This window comes from Mesoplodon densirostris, chromosome 13 (assembly GCF_025265405.1).
Source record: "Mesoplodon densirostris isolate mMesDen1 chromosome 13, mMesDen1 primary haplotype, whole genome shotgun sequence".
NCBI lineage: Eukaryota > Metazoa > Chordata > Mammalia > Artiodactyla > Ziphiidae > Mesoplodon > Mesoplodon densirostris.
In genome coordinates, this window is record NC_082673.1 from 17,395,429 (window position 1) to 17,402,312 (window position 6,884).

Here is a 6,884-nt window from a genome sequence, read left to right on the forward strand (position 1 = left end):
TTTATCTTATAACTGGAAGTTTGTACCTTTTGACTGTCTTCATCCAAGACCCCATCCCTCCACCCCCTGCCTCTGGTAGCCACAAATCTGATCTCTTTTTGCTATGAGTTTGTTTATTTTTGAAGTATAATTGACCTCAACACTCTGATAGTTCTTAGTATACAACATAATGATTCAATATTTCTATATATTTCAAAATAATCACCATAAGTCTAGTTGTCATCTGTCACCCTACAAAGATATTACATAATTATTGACTATATTCCCCACACTGTACATTTCATACCTGTGACTCATTTATTTTGTAACTGAAAATTTGCACCTCGTAATCTCCCTCACCTATTCATCTCCTCCCCAAAGCCCCCTCCTCTCTGGCAACCACCAATTTGTTCTCTGTATCTATGACTCTGTTTCTGTTTAATTACGTTTATTCATTTGTTCTGGGTTTTTTTGGTTTCACATCAAATAGAATAGTTGATTCTTAGGCAGGTTTGGGGGCATCTGTCAGAGGCAAAATAATGCATGGATATCGATAACATATTTTGTTGATGCTCAGACACCTTTAACTGTAAGATTCACCATTATTTTATGTAACACTAAGAGATACTATGTAAGACAAAACACTGTTGATTAAAGTATGGTGCGTACTCATATGTGGATTGCAGTATTGTCTTAGTCTGTTCGGGCTGCTATAACAAAATACCATTGACTAGATGGCTTATAAACGACAGGAATGTATCCCTCAAATGTTCAGAGTCCAAGATCAAGGTGCTGGCAGATCAGTGTATGGTGAGGGCCTGCTTTCTGGTTTACAGACAGTGCCTTCTAGCTGTATCCTCACATGGCAAGAGGGCTAGGACCTCTGCAAGGTCTCTTTCATGAGAGCACTAATCTCCTTCACGGGGCCTCATAACCTAAGCACCTTCCAAAGGCCCCACCTTCTTATATCATCACCTTGAGCATCAGTTTTCAACACACGAATTTGGGGGAACCATAAGCATTCAGTCCATTGCAAGAATGGATCTCAGTTTCAGAGATGTTAAAACGCATGAAAATGTGGATCTTAGAATTAGTGAAAAATTGAAAGAAATAACACTTTCATCACTTTACATTTTATAATGTGCTTTTCAGGAAATCCCATGGGGCAGATATTGTTAGTTTTCTCATTTCATTGGAGGGGAGGCTCAGAGGAGCTAAGCAACCACTCCAGCACTCCAGGGCTCAAGCCGAGTCCTCCCTTCATGGCTGGCATTGCTTATCTGGTTGTAGTCATCCCCTTTCTGTGGGTGAGATGCTACTCCAGGCTGAGGGCCTAAGATGGGTAAGAACTGGTCCTTCCCTAAGGAGACTGAGGTATCGTGGAGACACTAGACATGTAACGGTCATCACAGTGTTTTGTGATGAGGGCTATTCTAAAAGGGGGTGATGGGGGTGTCTGCGATGACTGACACAGGAGCTGGACAGGCAATGGGAGATTGAATTTGGGTTCTAAAAGATTGGGTCACTATCAGTCCCTTACTTTCTCCCTGCAAAGCGCAGATTTAGCCCCCAGGAAAAGCTTGCATGCCTTTTGGGAAGGTCCTGCCTTGATAGGCTGACACTTATTCGTCTAATAATGCCTAAAGTGCAGGCAAGAATCCAAATCTGCTTGTTAAAGATTGGTGTGCTTCAGGGACCCTGAGCAATTCCTCCCCTACCACCTTATAGCAAGCAGTCAAGGACACCATTATCAAGGTTTATGGTGCCAATTTTGTGTCTTTGACCCTATCAATACAATGGGGTGGGTATGAAGGTGGTAAAGTAAATTCATTTGTTGCCCATAAAATATTCATTTTCGGAATTCCCTGGTGGTCCAGTGGTTAGAACTCCGTGCTTCCACTGCAGGGGGCACGGGTTCCATCCCTGGTCAGGGGCATTAAGATCCTGCATGCTGTGCGGCGTGGCTGAAAGATAAGATAAAAAATAAAATAAAGTTTCATGCTTCCCTCCTTTTCTAACAGCCCCTAAAATTTCCTTTTCAGAGGGAGAACCCTTTCCCTCTATTATATGACAGCGGCTCATTTTGGGTGGATTAACCTCGCCTCAAGTGCCAGGGATGAGTTCTGAGGGTTAATTCCATCCTCAGCCTATGGACCAGTCCAGGCATTAGTCCGATCAGAGCCCCAGGATCGGGATGTTTGTTCGTTCCACAGATGACTCAGTTTCACCTTTGCCCTCACTGGATGTGCATGAGGACACATGTGGCCTATGTGAAGCCACCTGAGATATTAGCCAACGAGCCAGGGAAGGCAGAGCCAGGGGTCACAAGGCTCTGATTTTTTTTAAAATTTAATGTAATTAATTTTTTTATATAGCAGGTTCTTATTAGTTATCCATTTTATACATATTAGTGTATATATGTCAATCCCAATCTCCCAGTTCATCCCACCACCACCCACAGGGCTCTGATTGAATGACACTTGAAATCACCTTTCCATCTTTCAATTCCCTGCCCCAAGAAATCCCTCTTATAACTTATACCAGTTTGTTGCAAAAATTTCTGTGGCTTAAGACAAAAGCACCCAACAGAGGTGACGTGGAAAGTGAAGAGCTCAGGTTGTAAAGAGAAAAGTAAATTTGAACTATGGTTCTATCACTTACTAGCTATGTAACATGGAATAAATTATTGGAAATCCTTCACGCCTCAGTTTCCTGATCTGTAAAATGGAGATAAAGAAGGAAAGGATTAAGCAATGCCTAGTTTAGTTCCTGGTATATTAGAACAAGTTGGGAATTAATGATAATTATTATACTTCTTCTCTGGACTTTAATGCAAAAGACATGCTTTAATTATAAGCAATAAAATTCCTTTTCATAAACTATTCATGTTCATAATCATAAACTGTCAGACCATAAGGTACAATTGCAACAGCTCTGCACTAGGAGTCCAAAGACCTGTCTTCTAGATCTTGCCAATGAGTGACCTTGGGCAGTTCATTTAGGTTCTCCGGACCTTGATTTCTCTTATATAATTTGAAGATGTGAGCCAAGACCATCTCCAGTGACCCTTATAGCTCAAAGATTCTAATATTCAACTTTAGTAGCGATATAAGTCATGACAGAGAGGTCTTGCATGCTCTCTTTGACCTTAACATTAGGCTACAAGTAACACAGTTGAAGAAGCCCTTCTGCAGAGTCCAAGTCTCTCCAAGTTGAGATCAAACGGGCTTATTTGGAGACAGACATTTATGTCCACAGATTAATTACAAATTCATCATAGATGCTTGCATGGATGTGTATGAGTCAAGGAGATTATGATAGAATGACACGGTTTGAAAAAATCTGATTTAGGGATCAGGAGCTGGGAATTTTGACCCATAACTCTTCTAGCTGTGTGACTTTGAGGAAAGTATTTAATTTCTCTGTGTTCTAGAATCTCAGCTATCAAATGAAGGGCTTTGAGAAGCTAAGATCTTCGATGGATCCACCACTGATTCTATGACTATAATCATCTAGTTCTGGTCTAGACAAACGACGCCAATTTTTGTATAGCTTGTGAAGTAAGGGAAAAAAAGTTTTTAGAGAGTTTTCTGGTATCATGTGAAAATTAAATGACTCTCATGTTTCAGTGTCCGTAAAAATTTTATTGGAACACAACCATAACCATTTGTTTACATATTGTCTCTGGCTTTTTTCACTCACGAGGGCAGAGTTGATTACTTGCAGAAGATAGAAGCTATACAGTCCACAAAGCCTAAAATATTTACTATCTGGATATTCACAGAAAATGTCTGGCTGACCCCTAGTCAATATGACCAGCTCTAAAATTCATGAACTAATATACCTTAAACATTTTGTAAACTACATAAACATTCCTCTGCATGGAAGAGGTTCATGTAAAATGGAATTCTGAAATTAAAAAGGCACAGTCAGAAAACTTCCGCCCTGCACTCCTTGTTTAGGACTGTTGAAGCTCTGGCTTGTGCCTAGTTGGGCCCGAGTTGTGAGGAAATACTGTGGAACTGTAAGCAAAGCTTAAAAAATGAAAAGGAGAAAAATCAGCTGGATGACATTAAAGAAGTCATGTAATTTACTCCTTTTACGGTAAAATCACCTGCTTTGAGCCACAGCAGGGATCTTTATAGCAGACTGTTCTTTCTTCCTATGTGCAAAACTCCCACTAAGTCAGCGAACGGCATGAAGCCCTCAGAACTGCTTGCCCCACAAGCCAGGGAGAAATGTGCCTCTTCAAGGAAGAGGAATGTTCCTACTCACTTCGTTCTAAGAAGCAAGTGGGAGGGAGATGCAAGAGGGAAGAGATATGGGAACATATGTATATGTATAACTGATTCACTTTGTTATAAAGCAGAAACTAACACACCATTGTAAAGCAATTATACTCCAATAAAGACGTTAAAAAAAAAAAAAAAAAGCAAGTGGGAAACCAGTGCGCTCACTGGTGTGCCTGGAAGCCCTGTGTGGCTGGGAGGCAGTCCACGCTGCATGTTATGACTTTGACTTTGATCCTAGATATTTGCTTGAGAGAAAACATGTTCTTTGCATGCTAAGCCTCCAGATACTCTCTTATTTATGGAGAATAAGGGAGCTACCATTTAGCCAGGCCTATTTGGTACTGTGAACTATATTACATTCTTAATGTATTTTAGTTTGTTGAAGCTTATGAAGCACCCATTACTACTTATTTTTTTTTTTTTTTTTTTTTTTTCTTTTTGCGGTATGTGGGCCTCTCACTGTTGTGGCCTCTCCCGTTGCGGAGCACAGGCTCCGGATGCGCAGGCCCAGCGGCCATGGCTCACGGGCCCAGCCGCTCCGCGGCATATGGGATCCTCCCAGACCAGGGCACGAACCCGTATCCCCTGCATCGGCAGGCGGACTCTTAACCACTTGCGCCACCAGGGAGGCCCCTACTACCTATTTTTGACAGTTAAGGAAATTGAAGTTTGATGACATTGAAAAATTTGCCCAAACTAGAGGCATTCAAAACTGTTCTGTGCAATTGCAAGAGTCTACATTTTTTTCTATTCTGACAAGTATATAATCAACACTGGATTTCTATTAAAATTTCATAGGCTTTTTAGGATAAATACCTCTACAAATGGCACATAGATTATTAAATAACTGAAGTCATTGAACCCTGTGGTATCATTTCCTATTATCAGTTCCTTAATTTTTTTTTTTTAGTTACAATTTTTTTTTCTTGGGATGAGAACTTTTAAGATTTACTCTCTTAGCAGCTTTCAAGTGCACATACAGTATTATTTTTATTATTTTTTTTTAATGGGATCTTTTTTTCCTTTTAAATTAATTAATTAATTAATTAATTTTTGGCTGTATTGGGTCTTCGTTGCTGTGTGCGGGCTTTCTCTAGTTGCGGCGAGCAGGGGCTACTCTTTGTTGCGGTGCGCGGTCTTAGTATGGTGGCTTCTCTTGTTGTGGAGCGTGGGCTCTAGGTGCGCGGGCTTCAGTAGTTGTGGCTCGCGGGCTGTAGAGCGCAGGCTCAGTAGTTGTGGCTCATGGGCTTAGTTGCTCCGCGGCATGTGGGATCTTCCCAGACCAGGGCTTGAACCTGTGTCACTGCATTGGCAGGCGGATTCTTAACCACTGTGCCACCAGGGAAGTCCCACGTACAGTATTATTAATTATAGTCACCCTGCTGTACCTTCCATCCCTTATTTACATGACGTTTATTTTATAACTGGAAGTTTATACTTTTTTTTTTTTTTTTTTTGCGGTACGCAGGCCTCTCACTGTCGTGGCCTCTCCCGTTGCGGAGCACAGGCTCCGGACGCACAGGCTCAGCGGCCATGGCTCACGGGCCCAGCCGCTCCGCGGCATGTGGGATCTTCCCGGACCGGGGCACGAACCCGTGTCCCCTGCATCGGCAGGTGGACTCTGAACCACTGCGCCACCAGGGAAGCCCCAAGTTTATACCTTTTGACCACCTTTACTCGTTTTGCCCACCTTCCACCCTCCACCTCTAGCAACCACCATCTGCAGCTATGAGCTCAGTTGTTTTTTGTTTTAAAGATTCTACATATAAGTGAGATTGTACAGTATTTGTCTTTCTCTAACTTATTTCACTTAGCATAATGCCCTCAAGGTCCAATCATGTTATCCCAAATGGTGGGATTTCCTCTTTTTTATGGAATTCCACTATGTGTGTGTGTGTGTGTGTGTGTGTGTATTCTTTATTCATTCATCCATTGATGGACACCTAAGATGCTTCCATGTCTTGGCTATTGTGAATAATGCTGCAGTGAACATGGGACTACAGATTTCTTTTCAAGCTAGTGTTTCCGTTTCCTTTGGCTAAATACCCAGAAGTGGAATTGCTGGATTATATGATCATTCTATTTTTAATTTCTTGAAAAACCTCCATACTGTTTTCCATGGTGACTGCACCAATCTACATTCCCACCAACAGTGCACAAGGGCTCCCTTTTCTCCACATTCTCACCCACACTTGTTATTTCTTGTTTATTTGATCATAGCCATTCTGACAGGTGTGAGGTGATATCTCATTGTGGTGTGATTTGTATTTCCAACAGTTCCTAAAATTCTCAAACATTTAATTAATGATAGAGAATGTTCAATTTGGGGTCGGAAGAACTGGGTTTTAGTGTGTTTTTGTTTTCCTACTCCCTGCTTGCTTAAACTCCACGAGTCTCAGTTTTCCTCACCTGTAAAACAGGATCAGTAAGATATACCTTGATAACAGGGCTCTTTTATGAAAATGCTTTGTAAGCACGTATTGTTATTACTTGGTCACTATTGGATTCTTCATATATATAATTTTTACATTAAAATTTTAGCTGTTAATATTTTAAGAAGTAAACGGGAGCATGCCTCAGAGATTTAAGTAGAGGTAAATACAAATAGATGTA